The 18,437-nt window shown below is 35.6% G+C and overlaps 1 protein-coding gene across 5 annotated transcripts in view; it reads left to right on the forward strand.

Annotated features, from left to right (window-relative positions):
- ttk (zinc finger and BTB domain-containing protein ttk) overlaps positions 1-18,437 on the forward strand; it is a 155,788-nt gene that overhangs the window by 1,604 nt on the left and 135,747 nt on the right. The gene's annotated exons all lie outside the window — the stretch shown is intronic.

Raw genomic sequence — 18,437 nt, forward strand, 5'->3', positions numbered from 1 at the left:
GTGACATATCTTGTATGAGTTTTATCGAGTTATTAAGATAAATAAGTAAAGGGCGTCAGTTGTCGAAATTGTGTGGAAGACACAGTTTACTGAACATTCAAACAATTTGGCATAAGTGTGAGATCGAGACATTACTCGAGCAGACGGTTCTACCAAATGTTGACACAATCGTTATATTTTATGTTAGGTCAGAGTTTTGTATTTCTTTTAGCAGAACATGCAGTAAATGAGGAGCTTCATTAGTACTTGCAGATTGACTTCAGGAGGGCTCAGTAAATAGGCTACAGTGTGGACATATGGCATAAAATCTACAGTGCATAAAATACAAACCAATGTGCTAGGTGATCACTAAAAGACCCGAATCTATCTATATATATAAAAGAGAACGTACAAAATCCTTTGTCCGCTCATCACGCTAATACGGCTGAACCAATTTCTTTCATTTTTGGGGGGTTATTAGGATTTGGACCCTAGATGGTTTTTATCATATCACTTTAATTTTTAATTACCAGTGTCTTGAGATAATTGACCATTCAAGTGTCCATAACGTACAAATCCTTTGTTATTAGTTCATCATAGGTAAAAATAAACGTATTTATATGCAACCCGCATGACCGTGTCACTCGGCGGGTTAACATAAATGACAGGCGATATACAGCGGAAAATAGCTTGAATCTTCTGTTTAAAATTTTTTAATTGATTTGCTTATTTTTACAGACACTTTTACAATATGCCAGCACCGGGATGACCGCAGCGAAGCGGGGCGGGTTAACATAAATGACAGGCGATATAATGTTAAGATTTACTGCAATCTTCTATGGTTTTTATCATATCACTTGAAAGCGAAAAAGTAAAAATTATCTAAGTAACAAAGTTTATTGCGTTCCGGGGTGACCGCAGCGAAGCGGGGTGAACGCTGCTAGTACTCTCTAAACGAGTAAGGGCGAGGGAGCGCAACTGGAGGGCCGAGGATGTGCGTCCGTAGGGAGCAGGCGCGTCAGCGACGGGAGGTATACACATTTAACGAGGGTAGTGGAAGAACATACTTACACGTACAATGCTTTTACTGTTGCTCAAAATTCATTTGAATATGTTGTGCATTGGCAGTAATCAGTTTTATTTACACTCTCCGTCCTCACGAAAAGGGTTTAGCATTGTATTTTACCTATAAATTTTCTATTTGGTAGAACCGTCTGCTCGAGTGAACCCGGAAACAAATTGAAACTACAGAAAAGGAGCGGAATATAGGCTATTTGTTATTAGTGTGGAGAAAGGGTACATGACATTCAATGTAAGTATTAAAAAGCTGCTACGAAAATTACTTCAGGAATAAGGTGACCTAACCAAATCTAATCTAACCTAATGTAGTATATTAATTTTGGTACTTTTTATTTTTTCTATTTTCGTGTGATCCAGCGATACAGCAGAAATGCCTAAACTAATGTGTGGTAACCATTTAGTACAAAGTTTGACCATATTTTCACATAGATTGCTTTTAGGCAATTCATTCGATATTTAGCCTTCATATTCAATATTTTGTAAATAGACAATATTTTATACCAGTACAACATATGATTATTGTAAGAGCGAAAGCAGAAAATACTACAGCTTGCTGTGCACAAATTAGTAGCTACCACTGAAAGTCGAAAAGGAAATTTTACGTCTTCATTGGTGTTCATCTTCTGGTAACGAAATCTATTAACTTTCCTTTCAGAAGCTTGGCTTTGGGTTTTAAGGAAACTAAGTTGTTAGGTCCGTATTTGTGAGCGAGTACTAAAGTTTCATTCTTCTCCCCTTGTTTTCAGTAATATGTGATATCGAGGTTGTGTTGCAATCTTACCAACTACTACATATGCCGCTACACTATATTACGCACGAAAGCATCAATTGTGAACTGTAATAAGCTGTTACCTGTTTTTACCTATCTATTTTTCAAAAATGATAGTAGTATTTCAGAGAGAGTTATAAAAGTGGTCTCTAACAAGATTTATCGTGGTTATTCCGCGTTGGTGGTGGTAGGTGTTGGTATTTCATTACAAATTTCTTGAAGACGGGGTTGCAATATGATACCCCAATTGAGTATTGTAACTTGTGTAGGTTTATTTTGAGTTTGCCACGAATACATTACCAGTGTGTCGTAAAATAAATATACTTTTAACGCTTTAAGAAATAGTATTTGATAAACAAGCTACATTCTGTAGTTTATTTTTGGAGGGAGAGACATTCAGATGACTATAGATATATTTTTTTCTTTAAACAGATTTAGCCTGTTTCTTAATCGAAGGTTAGCTTTGGTTGGTTAGTTTTGAGTTGATCTATTTTGTTAACACTAGCTTAAATTATGTGAATTTCGGTTAGTTAAACGTACCTCAGGATTACCTGCCCCTTACTCTCTTTTTTTCTATGCATAATTAAGTGTCGTTAGCACCTAAACGAAGCTGAGAGATGTCCTATCTTTATCCAAATACAAATTTGATTGCAGATAACGAAAGAGTATGAGAGTTATGCTATGGTGTTTAATTTTACATTTATAATTAACATATAAACACTGGTTTTATACGAAAGCGCTTAATAGTACTTTTTTTTTTTCTTCGAAAATAAAATATCAACCAATCAGAGCCCATTGGTTTCTGTTTCGCGTCTTTCAGACCACTCGGAGATAATGTTTAGTTTTGAACTAAGTCTCAGGTTGCGCAAAACTCTCTAAAACAACTTTATATAATTCCACTTCTAAAGAGTTTCCTGCATTTAAAGAGAGGCAAAGTATGAAGAAAACACTATGAAAATAAAAAGTGCAAAATATGAAATTTTGATGATATAGCCTACTTTCTAAAACAAGTATATGTGCATATATCACTTTACAATTATGTCACTATTCATTAATCTTTCTGAAACATGTCACGGTTAGATTTACGCCATGATTTCATTAATGAAAGCTTGCGATTAACAATTAGCGTTGTTGATATAGGCTATAGATATATTATATCCTAAAGCGGTACGGAAACATACAATTAGAATAAAACAAAGTACCGGTGGTGCAAGTCTGAAAGTGGTCTCCAGGGTTGGCAAAAACCATGGTTTTTATTGAAAAAAAAGCCGGTTTTTTGGTTTAAATAATTTAGTCTATGTATTTATATCACATATAGATAGAAATAAGTTTGTTTCGCCTTGGTGTTATTATGCAACAACCGGGTTATGCTGGAAGGGATCACATGAGCTTAAAGCGGAATCCAAATCGCTTCTCGGCTTACATCCGAGAGAAATTGTCCGCCATTTGAACTCGAAACCAGGACTAGTTGGCCACAAATACGATACATCTGCCGACGCACTCACGAAAGACTCTTTATAAAAATACGTTGTACTGATCTTTACATGCTTGTTAACATAATTGTCAAGAGTCATTTCAGAAGGACAGAAAGATAAACAGTTGCTTAAGTGAAACTATTATACAGAATTACATATGGACAATTTCAAAATACTGCAGAGTACAGAACTAATTTAGTCCAAGTTAAAGAAGTGCAACGACTTAATTTGCATATCAGTAAGAAAAATGAATAAAGATACGAATTATTTGAGTCCACTTTAGCTCTAACCCATTTATACATAAATAGATACCAAAGATACTTCTGATTTCAATAAATGCCTCTCGTGGGTTTTGTATGATCTCCCCCTCCCAAAAAAAAATATGGCATTTCGATGTATTTTATTAATAGTAAACATTATTAAAACGAAACAATATTTAGGATTTTTCTTTGATTTCAATTGCATAACAATAATAACGAAGTATTAAAAAAACACGAAAGAAACGTTCATAAAATAAACAAGTTGCTTTTGTAGTATAATCTCTTTGAGTAATAATTGGGGGATTTCTGAATAAAATACGAAAAATATACGGGAGTGAAACGTGATAACCCACAAATGTGTGTTCATCAAACACTCACGAACACTTACACTTGTACGAACATTTTTCGTTTTTTGGTTTAACCCAGTCAAACCTGGTTGTCACTTTCTAGGATCCATACCGGAAAGAAGACGCTTGTGCCATATCTTAAATGGGCAGATAACATGTTCCGCTGGTTTCACTGAAGTATACTTAGTACTTAAGCAAATAAAATTAATACTGATAGTTTTCCAGAAATTGGTTGGTTACAGCCGGTCCTACGGAGGGGGCAGATACCTGTCCCAAGTGGCGGCTAACACGTAAGCACCTAGAGGTGAGGCAGGTGGGACTTCCCAGAAATGGGTTGGACAATGCCGGGTAGTGGTCGTACCGTGGCACTCACTTTCTTGAGGTGCTCCGCCACCAAAATGGAAGGTGAGCTTGCATTAACACTTCGGCGCCAACACTGCATATGCCACTAGATCTCTATTCGCTAGGTTAGTTATCTCGACTAGCAAGAGTAATTGGGATATGGACGTCGGTTCATTGCGCTAATGTGCGTATCATTGCCTTTCCTCGGAAGGGTTTTTATATTCAAAGCTGGTTCATGCGGATCTGTGTACAAGTGTACAGCTCACAGATGACGAGAAGAACCCTAGCAAAAGTAGTGTGACGTAGGTATGGGCTCGCCCATTTTTCGCACGGGGGTTTCAAATGACACCACGGAATAGCCCGCACACAACTTTACCCGGAGTGGCAGACGACATCTAAGCAGGGTTGGCAAAAAAACATGATTTTTATTGAAAAAGCAGGTTTTTTGGTTTAAACCAGTTTTTTTTTTTTTTTTTTTTTTTTTTTTTTTTTTTTTTTTTTGTTTAAGTAATTTACTCATTTATTTATATTATATATGGACAGAAATTAGTTTGTTTCGCCTTGGTGTTATTATGCAACAACTATCTTATGCTGGAAGGGGTCACATAAGCTTAAAGCGGAATCCAAACCGCTTCTCGGCTTCATCCAAGAAAAATGTCCATTTCGACACGAAACCGGGACTAATTGGTCACAAATGCGATTGCCGACTCACTCACGAAGGACTCCTGATAAAAATACGTTGTACTGATCTTTACATAGGCCTAGTTGTTAATATAATTGTCAAGAGTCATTTCAGAAGGACAGAAAGATAAACAGTTACACGAGTAAAAACATTATACAATTATATATAAATCGGGAAACTACCGCCTTAGTCATAGGGAAAATCCTGTTATTACTTTAAATGTATTTGTATATAAAATTTCAAGGTCAACGTATCATAATTACTACGTTAAAACTGAGGTATTAAATTACAAATTCGGTATGTATATATCATTCAATAAAATTAAAACAAAGTCAAATCCAAGCTGATGTTGGAAGCTGCGTAGGCAATTGATAAATTTTGCCAATTTCTATCAATATATTTAAGCAACCTTGGCTTCTTTATAAAACAACAAGCATTCAGGCAGGTAGAAATATGTAATTTGGTTTCGTATGTTTAGGCTTAACATCCTTATGAAATGCCAAGGTTATCACGGAGAAGACTTTCGCTTAAAGGGACACCTCGAATAGCTACTTGGTTTACACTTCAAAGATGAGTTGTGGTTCGACCGAGAATTGAACACGGGACCCGTTGATTAAAAGGTGGAAAGTACGTAAACGTAATGCAAGTGGTTTCATATGTGGAGACGTCACCATGAAGTTCACACGATTTAAAACATTTTTCGTTCTTTTTTTGTTTGGTTTAAACCAGTTGGTTTAAAAAAAAAAAAAAAAAACAGCTGTTTTAAACCAGCCAACTTTGCATCTAAGTATAGACCACACATCAAAAACCGAAAATGGACTTGACCGTGTCATTGACCTTTCCCCGCTACCCCTGTTTTAGGGTTCCTCTCGTCATCTGTGAGCTGTAGTAGATACATGTCACCCACAGCTGCGTCTTCAGTGGGATATAGTGGGATGACATAGGGGCGGGGAAAGGTGCTTAATGTAAAAGTTAGAAATTTAGTGGGATATACCGTGTATACCTAGGTAATATTTTTATAGTCAAACATGTATTCGCTTTAAATTTACATAGTATGAAAAAACAAACTGTGTGTATACACTGAAAATTGAATACGTAGTCCTTGTTTGCATGTGATCAATCTTGATTTCCTGAACTAAATTTTTAGCAAAACCACTGATTGTAAGAAAAGAAAACATCAAAAGGGAGTTACGAAATACTTGTAACTTTAAATCTGAAAATTCAATGTAGGACTACGGGCCCCGGTAGCTCAGTGGTAGAGCGTTCAACTCTGGTGTATGGGGTCGTTAATTCGATCCCAGCTCTTGCCAAGTGAGCTTTGTGGTGGACAAACAACGTATGCGTGGATTTTCTCGGGGTTCTGCCGTCTCCTCCCACTTTCTTCATTTCACTCATTTTTCTTCATCACCGTCTCCTTTAGCCTCGCCGGCATGGCCGTGAGACGTAAAACTTAAAACATTTCATTTTTTTCAATGTAGGACTATTGTACCCTCGATTGAATCAAAATTGGGTCCCATCATAAATTTATCATATATGTAATTACACGCATACGGTGCTTACTCAACCGGATCACGAAACGAATAGATAGACATTTGATAAGGGTAAAGTGGCTCAAAAATATTAACAATATTTTTTATGCGGGGGGGGCGGTATATTTTAGTACGCGGTCGGGAGTATACCTATTAAAACTTTTGTCATTACAATACTACAGGTGATGCAAGGTGATTGGATTATTCGAAATTAAAAATTAACTTTATAACACAAAGCACTTTTTATATATATATATATATATAACTAAACATGAAAATTTTAAACAAGCTATTTCGATTCGACATACGGTACTATGAAATAAGGTCATCTTTTTCCCCATTGTCCTATGAGGCATGGTTTAAGGTATAAAATTCCGTATTTTGCCTACCGTACAAAAGTTGTTTCTTGCAAAATTTGAATATGTAAACAAGTTTGTCCCATGGTCCACCGAAAATAGAGGTTTTAAGCTCATTTTTCATAGTATAACGTTTTGCAGATGAATTGCCAGGTATCAGACAATACTAAATTCCACCCTTTCCTTAGGTTGTGCATACTTTGTTTCATGGATCTGTTTCACTTAACATTTAATTTCAGTGCAAATTATGGAATACTACACAGTACATACTAAGTACGAATCAGTACACACTAATCATTAAGCCGTTTTGTTTATTTGTATGTGAGAGACTTAGAATTCTAATCGGAAAATTACTTTCTTGGTGTACATACAAAACTATACCATAACCAATTAGAAAAAAAAAAAAAAAAAAAAAATTATTGGACCAAGTGTACGTCAGTTGTTCTAAACTGTTTCAGCAATCTCTGTCGCCTTCGTCAGTAGCTGTGGGAAAGTCGTACAAATTTGTTAACTTCCCAGAATTTCGTTTTACACAGAAAGGAAGACACTTCTCTGTCTTGTATTTCAGTGCACCTTAATTTATCAAGGCAAAATCAAACGACAAGCAGTTTTTCATATATATATAAAGTTTACTAATTTTTCATTAGAACTCGGAACCAAGGTTTAACGATGGACAAATGGAGCTTGAATGAGCAGTGGGATTACATAATAAATAACATTTTTTAACAGTACAAAAATGAGTCTTTTTATTATTAATTACACACAACTTAAAAAGATTTATATGTGAATATTTGAAAAAAGAAAACACTTCACAGAGCCAAATAAAATGGTTCAGAAAGAATAGTAGAAGTTCACAAGATTTGACCATTAATCAAATATTCAATAATAAGCCATACACATATAGTTAACAAATTTCTTTTACAAAATAAAGATCTTTATTAATTGAACAAACGACAGTTGATTCGAATAAGATCAATAAGTTAACTGTGTTTCCTTGTGTGTTGAAGAAATTAAAAACATATTTAGTTAATAATTTAAATTTTCAACACTAATTTTTCGACTTTTCAGGGGTCAGCAAAATTTTAGAGAAATATATCTTACATTACATCCAAAACACTAATAACTAGAATAGCGGGTAATTAAGTGGCAGTAAATAATAATAATAATGATAAATAAATAAATAAAAGGATGTAGTCTTAAATATTTGTAATCACAAGAGTAATTTTATAAATGCTTTTCATTGTTTAAGGCAGTTCTACAAAATTAGTTCTAAGTTACATATTACAAAGGAACTCTAGTGCAAGGAATTTGCAGTAGTAGATCATTCAAAATAAAAGTTGTTGGAAGATGAACACTAACGCTTTTAAAAATATGTATGAAGAAAAGCAGCAGCAATACCTAAGAGAGTCTCACAACAGAAGAATCGTTATATCTTTATAGACTAGTTTATCAGGAGGCCTTCTTAAAATGTCATTTTGCTCTCGGACTGTCATTTTTATTAAGGTTTAATTTCCACTATATATTTATGCCCCCTCTGTCGCCATGAACTCTTGGCGTTGAGATGAATTCTAGAAATCACCAAAAGACAATTATTGTTGCAGTCCTGTGACTGAACAAATACTTCCGGGTATTCTGAACGTGTACACTTTTCAGTTAATAGCTACTCTGTCCACACCTTAAAACTGTAATACCGCTATTTAACAATTGTATACACGTTTAGAATCATATCTACTTTTATCACTTTTTCACTTATATATATATATCGTAGGAACCTTCTCGTGTACCGTATATAAAAGACCCACGAATGTTCAGAACTCGCATTCAAAAAGAAGAATATAGGCCCTATGTATTTCGAATTAACTTTAAGACATACGAATATGAAATTTTACACACATATTTACGAACCTCTCAAGTTCAAAGTTCAAATTACAGATGTTCAATATGTCCTCCATCAGCGATACGAACAATATCACATCGATACTCAAATTCCTCCCATACTCGGGCAAGCATGTCCTCGTCACTGATGTTATGGTAGTACGGATCCGGTTCTTCAACTCTTCCAGGTTCTGTGGGAGTGGTGGTACATAAACGTTGTCTTTAACGAAACACCACAGAAAGAAGTCACAGAGTTTAAAATCCGGTGACCGTGGAGGCCAGCTGAGACATGCTAAGTCGCCGGCTCCTTGACCAATCCAACGAGTTTCATTCAGATATTCACGCACTTGGCGACTCCAGTGAGGGGTGCCCGTCTTGTTGAAAAATGAAGTTGTCTTCGTGCAGCCTCGGAAACAACCAATTTTTTAAGATAGCGAGATACTGCTGACTGTTACCCGTTTTTCGATTAAAAAAGAATGGGCCGTAAACAGATGATCGGGATATCGCACGAAACACATTGGGCGAATTTCGTACATGTTCAATGACTGCATGTGGGTTCTGTAGGCCCCAAATTCGAACATTTTGTTTGTTTACCTGACCACTAACACGGAAAGTCTCTTCATCACTGAACACGATGCGTTGTGCAAAAGTGTTATCATTGTCAATAGCATCCAGAATCTCGTTACAAAATGCCATACGTTTGCGTTTGTCATCAGGACGCAGAGCTTGTAACAGCTGTAACTTGTACGGCTTCAAAACCAACCGACGTCTCAAAACACGCCAAATTGTTGTCGGCACTTGGTACTTCTGACTGGCACGACGAGTTGATTTTGAAGAACTACGTTGGAAAGCAGTTTGAATTCGTGCAACATTTTCTTCAGGAACACAAGGGCGGCCAAGACTCTTTCCTTTACATGCACATCCTGTATCTACAAACTGTCGATACCATCTGCGAATGTTCCACCCATTCGGAGGATCAATTTGGTACCTCAACCTGAAACGTCTTTACACTGTAATCACGGAATTGCACTTCGCAAACTCGAGTACACAAAATGATTGCTGCAGAATAGCCATTTTAAACATATGACGGTTACCAAGCAAAACGGAAGACAACTGACATCTAGCGGCTATTAATATAAACTAGACTATGTATTCGTTTCGCCAATAGCCGAGCCGAGGTGCAGCGATCGATAGTTTGGGCAAAATAATTCTTAGTAATACGTATATTCTTTTTGAAACAGGGTATATAATACCTATATTACTTACCGAAAAAATGCTGTCAGAAAAGAATGAAAGTTCTTTTGTGAGTTTGTTGGTTGTTCTCCTTTGTTTGATGCACTTTGCACTTCTGTTCCTTAATTTCTAATTGTTACCTCTTAAACTGTCTGTTTACTTTGATTGTGTGTCGTTTTAGTATTAAAATAATGATATTATTATTATTATTATTATTATTATTATTATTATTATTATTATTATTATTATTATTATAATACAGTGAAACCTCTCTAAAGCGGACAGACGTGGGGAATCAAAAATTGACCGCTATAGAGAGGTGTCCGCCTTAAAGAGGTTTCAGTATTTTCTTACGTAAATATAATATGCAATTAGAAAAAATATTTTTATATGGATCATATATTTACGAATATTACAAAAATGTTACTGTACCTGCATTATCCTCCGCAATCCAATACTATAAGGTCGAGGCACAACATGGAAATAAGATGTTATAGTTATCTGCACTGTACAATTATCACTACTTACTACGTTTTCAGTATGTCGCTTTAATTTGTGCGTTAATTGCAGTCCAGTAGTGTCTTTTTTGAGACAATATGCGTACTCGCAGTCAAAAAAATACCAAACTTTGTCTTCTGCTTGGTAGAGGTTAGAGCGAGACAGTAGAATAACGTGTCATCCCAAATGGCGGGCAACTGTCAATCACTTCTGTGTCTAAAACAGATTGGTGGTAGTGAAATGCGAGAAAAGGACATGAGAGTGTTGTTAAACAGAGACACTTCTTGTGGGTTCCTGAGGAGGCAAAATGTCATAATGCTTCCTTGGTGACATGTATGAATTTCTTAAAAAAAAAAAAAAAAAAGTATTTTTACAGTATTTTTTAACTTGTTTCTAGAGAAAGTGGCCGTAATGCGCAGGTAAATAATACCTATAAAAGACAGAAAAGACTGTCCGTGCCCGTACTAGAAAGTGTACGCTTTAGAAAGGTTTACCAATATGTTTTTTTCCTATTACAGTGTTCAAGGATTACAAAATATGTCCGTTAGTAGGGATTTCATTGTATATCATTTCGTCATGGTATCCAGACCACTTCTTCTTGAAGGAAGAGTACCGAAGCTCTTTTTAAATTTTAGAAGTGCAAAATAGTCAGTCTCGATGTAAGTGACGTGACCCAGGTGGACAATGCTACTGAATAAGTGGTTGAAGCTACAGTAAAGCTGTTTAAGAAGAAAGAAAAAAAAAAAAAGTTCTGCTTATTTCGTTAATTGTTACATCAAGAAATGTTCAATATTCGTTTTTCATCTAGGCATACGAAAAAGTTCGCAGTGGCACTCTGAGAAATGAAAAATAATTTACATTGAGTTTCCTAGAACTGCGTATAGAGGCGACATAGATTGCTGAAACATTACAGTACAATTAAAGTACTTGATTAACTGTTGATATATATAGGGTGGACCCTTTATCTTGATACTCCCTTGTAACTTTCAAACTAACAGATACCAAACGCTGAAATGGACAGTTTTGCATATTCTGTGATATCACAACATTAACACTGTTGCCAATTTAATATAAAGTTGTATTTTGTCAAATTGCACTACGTCAGGCTATTCAATATTTAAAATATACATGTAAAATGAAAACGTACAATATCATACTTGGGATGTAAGGTTACAAACTAAGGGCGCTATAGCATCAGAAAATTCGTAAAACAACCGAGTTATATATATATATATATATGGACCATTTATCATGATACGCCTTTGGAGTCTGTATATTAACAGATAAAAAAAGTTCTGAAACTTTCTACCATGCGAATATCGAAAAGGGGACAGGCATAGTTTGACATACTCTGCGATACCACCTGGAAGTTAACAGTGCTGCCAATTTAACAGGTTTTTATTTATTTATTGCATACTTCAAATCTACTTGTTAAGTGGGAATTTACAATAACAGATTTTTATTCGTGTTCGATACTAAGGATGCTTCAGTATCATAACCATCCAAACTTTGGTGGCCTCCATTGCAAAGTTACAAGGAATTAAAAATTTGACTTTTTTCAGAAGACTTTATTGCGAAACAAAATTTAGCCAAATATTCCATTTAATTAAGTACATGATGTTTAGTAGACATAAAGCTCATAATGCCGTTTACAGCAATTTGACATCTCAAAGATGTGAAGAAAAAAAATGGTAAAATGTGATGCATTGCTTAAAATGGCGTATTTATGGGAACTTTTTAGTACTATTTTTCTTGCTTTGCGTCTATAACATTACAACAGTACTTGGTAGATGTAATTGCAAGTTATCGGAATTACAAGAATTCAAGCAGTGTTGTAAACGGCATTACGATCCTCACATCTATTGAAAACCACCTATGCAATTGGATGGAGATTCTTATCTAAGTAATTTTTGGAAATACAGACTTGGGAAAAGCCAAATTTTCAATCTCTTGTGTCTTTCTCCGTGTTCATTCGAAATCCGTCATATCATTATAATTGTATCCAGACACTAAAGTGGATATGCATTGCCCCGTCCATCTCACTTGTGTTTTATTGCTATGGAGACCACCAAAGTTCGGATGCTTGTAATACTGTAGCATCCTTAGTTTGAACACTTGAATAACAAATCTGTTGTTTTAAGTTCTTATTTAACATGTAGATTTGAAATGTGTAGTAACGGGATATGGTACAATTAAAGAAAATGTTATGTTGGCAGCAATGTTAACTTGGTTGTATCGCAGAGTATATCAACCATGTTCCCCTTCCTGTATTTGTAGGGTAGAAAATTTCAGAATTTTTTGTCTGTTAGTTTAAAAGTTTCCAGAGTGTATCAAGATAAATGGTTCATACGCGTCAGATCAAGTGTTTATTATACCCTAACTAGTTGTTCGCTTAGCTTTTTTGCGGGGGGTTCAATATTGATGGCTAATAATACATTTTCTTGGAGAAAAGGAATAGGAGAAATGTGAAGATAATTATGAATGGACATTTTGATTAAGGGATTTACCCCTGAGTTTAGAACCATTCCTTCACTTAAGTAAATTGACGTAATTTGTGTGATTCAATGTCAATTACATTTTATTGCTTGGAAAAATCGTGATTCTGGACGTCAGCAACAATATTTTTAAGTTAGTTTAGTTTCCCATTAACTATTCTCGATTTTTTTTTTCTACAGAAATTTGAAATACCCACTTGACATTTTTAAACGGGTTCCATAAGTCGATATTTTGAATACTAATTTCCCATTTCAATGGAATATTAAGACGGTTGCAAACATTTCAAACTGACAAACATCCATGAGTACGATCGAAGTAGTCTTAACAACAAATTTTAAGCGAATTATAAATCACAAAAGGAGACATTATATTAAAGTCGGATGAAATATTTTAGGAAATGACATAGAGGAAAAATTAGAATAATTAGCACGGAAGTAACTAAATTTCATGATAGGGTTAAGTATGGATAATGGATATTTACACACCTTTATGAAAGTGAATAATAATGTTCCTCTTTACTTCAGTACATAGTCGATTTATACTAAAGCAATATTACGTCCTCACAATTGCTTTAAACATCCTTACACCGGTTCCTCAGTAATCCACTCAATTATACCTATGTACCTCCTTTGTTGCTCCATAGTATAACAGTTTGAACCTGTTCTTCTCGCTAGCATCCAACGTTGCCATACTTAAAACATGTAATAGTTTTTAGTTGAATTTAATTTAGTAGTGAGCGTGATTTTGCTAACACCTTGGCCTGCATTACATTTGCGGAAATTTTTATTCAAGGTTTTGATTTCGGTTATTGTGTATTCTCATTGTCTTGTGTAGACAGCCTTTCTGTAAATTCAATTTAGGGTTCTTTGGCCTGATTAACTCTATTTTACACAAGGTGGGTCCAACGGACCCCTAAGCATGTAATATGGTTTGTAATTTCTTTATTTTTTGTTGGTGTCATATGAATTTCAATATATTCCTCCGGTAACATAAATAGTACTTTTGCGTAAATTTATTTACTTGGCCATGAAAATTCAGGGAAAATCAGAGAAATTAATATCAGAATTTCAAAGTGAACCACGCATATGCTAAGCAGATTTAATATATTCCAAAGGGACAGTAATTATATGACTTTACTCCGTATATTTCGAATTCCATCGTCTGGGCAACAAATGTATTCTTTCCCACCAACTTTTTTTATCATTCACTTTCATTAATTATCCATCACCTTAGGTTAAAGGACATAACTGTGAGACATTAAAATTAAAGATTTCGTTTTTCATTTTGAAGAATAAAACACTTCAGCTCCATTAGAATTCGATGAGTACTGGTTAAATAGAAAGAACACTACTTGATGATCCCTCCTTGTGTGATTTACTTCCATGGTTTGTAATAAATCCCTTGCTAGCAAGAGTAGCTGTCAAAAGTTTCATGACAACACTAATTCTATTAGTATTAAAGTTCTATATGACGAAAATAGTGACGACCCGTCATTGGGAATGTGGCGATCCCATCACCTAGTTCTTTGGAACTTAATAGACACTAGTCCTCCAGATTCGTGGCTTATCACCCTCCTCGTAAATCCATGCTGCAAATGTTCGCTAAGAAAACTAATCTGCCGCAGGAGAACGTTGTTACTGTAAAGTGTGATGCCTCGGATGAAACCTGAGTGATCTGTTGTGACTTGGCAAAGACTCATGGACTCCAGTTAGTTTATGGACCTTTTTAAAGTTCTTTTTGACCTGGCAGTGATTCTTGAATCTGATTTTGGTTGTCCTGGGGTCTTGCGACGGCAGAGTGAAACTTGTTGGGGTCTAGCCGTACTGGATGAAGCGATGCCCAGAAAATGGAGTATGGCATGTTGAACCTCAAAAGAAGCCTGGCCTCTGGCATGAGTCGGTGTAGCAGTGGTCTCCTTATAAGTGGCGCTGGATCCTCGCACATTGGGCCTGGAGTCATCGCTCAGCTTCCGGACAAGGGTTGTGATAGGTAGTACCTACCCGTCTCGTTAGTACTCTAGAATGATGATGGGTAAGTGAGATTATGCTTACTTTTACAATATGGGACAGCATCACACTTCCTTGAAAGCCAGAGATACAAATACTAAATAAAATAAAGCGAGCAAGGAAAAGATTGTGGAACATGTCCTACGATATTTCATTGTATAGATGCAAAGGAACAAACTGCTGGTAGTTTGAGTAAACTTTCATCTTTTATTCTACTTAGACATTTGCAACATATTGTCACTGAAACTTCACCGAGGCATGTTCGCAAACTCAGAAATGGAACTCTTCTTATACAGACTAATTTAATTACTTACAATTTACTCATTTCAATATCCTCTGCGCACTGGAGGTAGTTTTGTGGCAGCTTTGTCTTTATATCATACCCTCAGTTTTCTGTTGTTGAACATCTTGAGGCCTTCCACGCAAGTGTGATGTATGCTGCTAATACTTTGATTCCGTTGTTAGATGGGACATCTCGAAAAACTACTGTTCCTGGTGGTCGGACGAACTAAGTTTAGCTATTTTTGCATGACACCGAGTACTTTGTCGTTTTAATCGTGCTCCTATTGCTGACAATTCGGCACAATTTCATCGCCTAATTGCCAGAGCACGCGACTTGATTAAACAAGGGAAACGACGTTGGTAGATCTGAGAGTTGCATTGGTAACTTTTGAATCCCTCATATATTCCTTTACTTCGGTAGTATATATATTTTAGTGATGCCTATGTAGCAATTATTACTATCACATTTTACTTCGTATGTATTACGTATGGAGTTACGGCCAACAAAATTATTCTTGCATAATGTGACAAGCTTTTTCCATTAATGGGTGTTATTTTTTTGAGGGAGGGGGGGGGTGGGATTTGACAGTCTACAAGACAAACGGAAATAAAGGAAAACAAACATATCTTGAGACAGTTTCTTTTGTCATACCTTTTGCTCATAGATGTGAAGGTCACTTTGAGCTGACGAGTGCCATCTTTAAAGAGTATTTCGAGCATAACTATTTAATCCTACCCAATTTGATAAATAAAGTAAGTTCCTTTAGCCTATCTGGACTCGAAACTAGACTCCAAGAAGCCTGTTAATCCATACATTGGCTTTTCTTAGCTTTTAATGTGCAGATTTTTGTGAGTATAAATATTAATTGCAGTGGGTTTTCCATATATGACTAATAAAAATCAGTGTGTAGATTAACATCTTTAGTTTAGTTTTCAGTCGCAGTGATCTAAACCTAAAAAAATTGAGTCCATTTATGTATGGGAGCGGGAGCTAAGATGGTTTTTGTGTGTAACTTAAGAATAGAATTTTTACATACACTCATCTTTTCCTCATATTGTTCGGGATTCGGTGTCTTGGCTTCTTTGCACATATTTTTCAATACGTAAGTTCATGACCTGCTGTGTAATAGCATTATGCCCCCAACCAATAACTCCAAAAAAGTCCTGTATAGTCAAACGGTATACGATACTTGTTTCCAAGCAGCTATGTTCTTTAGTCTTCAAACTAGCTACAACATAGCTTCTACCTCGAGCTTCGTTGTGCAAATAATGAAGGATTTGGTTTGGTTTGATTTAGTTTAACGTCCCATAATTATGTTTGCTAGGCTAAAGGAGACGCAGACCTACTGATTATACTGGAATCCGAACCACTTTAGTCGTTCAACTGTAACCCCACCGGGAATCGAACCCGGGATCACGCGAACCGAAGTCGAAGCGTGCTAGCCACTATCAAACAATGAAGGAGCATATCACTCTAAATTTAATCCCTTGACGACATTCTTACAACATAAACTTGTACTCCCCATATTCTTATACAGTGTTACAGCATAAGGTTATGAATGGTTCTGATCATGTAGCTCTCAAACCATTGAAGATAGGACTCATGTTCATATGAACCTTCTTCTTTTTTCTTAGAATCATCCAAACTAATTTCCCGAAGTATTACCACATGCTCCCGGGATACAATGTACATAAGGATATCTATATTTATTCACTGTATCAATAAAACCAAGATCATTACCTTATTTTATTCAAAACAGCTTTACCCTACTGCTACCACATATTCTAACATTGCACTTCTATAGCAACGGATGTTTACCGAACAGTGCTTTTCATATATTTGCTTCATAGAACACATTGTCCGATTACTTTATGGGTCAGTCCATGTCAATTCATCCAGGTCATGAAACCCATAGTCTCAGAATGGCATGAGGATTTTTTTGTTTACTCTACTTGCCATCCTTATTGATCACACCAAATTTTAATTTGATATCTTATATACTTTTTTAGTTAAAAATTTTTTTAGTTTGGTAAAATATACGTTTTTGTTGTTGCCGAGGGTTAAAGAGATTACGACATTGATATACTAAGAAGATCATAACTGAAGTTAATTTTGATCATATCACAATGATTTTTTCACTAAAATGATCACAAAAAGATACAGAATAAGGTAAAAATACATTCAGCTACTTGTACTTGAATTGTTGTAGTACATATTACCTCAAACCTGGATATTACGATTTTTTTAAAGAAAAAACATAAAATTTTAAAATACAGTAAAAACTTAAAGGCACTACATAAACCAAAGTATTTTATATGTATTTATAAGTCTAAAGGCATGAGCTAATGTGTTCTGAAAGAAAAACCGTGGGGTTTTAACTGCAAATATTTTTAAACCATTTATCTTTAGAGTACGACCAGGTATTTCAAGAAAATCGTAGACCTTCACGTTGGCAGCCCTGGCGTTGTCCCTAATTGTCACAGGGACATGAACCATATCTCGTTACAAAGCTTATGAAACACAGATTCCAACAAGGTAACTTCTGTGTCCCCTTGTTTCCAACCCACAGAAGAAGAAGAAAAAATTTTTTTTTTAAATATTTTGTCGGACTCTGGCAACACTGTTCATTGTCATACGCAGCAAAAAAAATCTCGCATACACATCAGACATTGGGTGGAATCATAAAAAAAATAAAGGGCCTAGGCAATAGCTTGCGAGATAAAAATTCGAAATCTCGTATATGCTATGGTCAACCTGTATATATTTTACGAAGGAACTGTGGTCTACCCTCAGGTTGGCAACCCTGGCGACTTCCCTAATTGTCACAGAGACGCGAATGATACATCGTTGCAAAGCTTACGGAACACTGGTTCCAATGAGGTAACTTTTGTGCCCCCCCCCCTTCCCGGTTCCCAACCCACAAAAAAAGAAGAAAATTGCTATTCACTATCAGTTTAATGAATTATACATATTCATCACATACAACAGATTGAATATAATCAGTGAACGAAAAAAGAATTTACCAAATCATCTTAAAGTCCTGAAGTGGTTCATTTACTATTTACATCATAGAGGTCCTGAAGTGGAATTACAGAAAATGTTTAAATAAAACACTAACAACGTTTTATTTCTGGGCTTGCATTTGTTTCAACATCTTGTTGCACTGAAGATTGATTGAACCTATTTCCTTTTCGGAAAAATAATACATTCTTCCGGATGCTTTTGTG

This window comes from Thermobia domestica, chromosome 8, assembly GCF_964235325.1.
Source record: "Thermobia domestica chromosome 8, izTheDome1.hap1.1, whole genome shotgun sequence".
NCBI lineage: Eukaryota > Metazoa > Arthropoda > Insecta > Zygentoma > Lepismatidae > Thermobia > Thermobia domestica.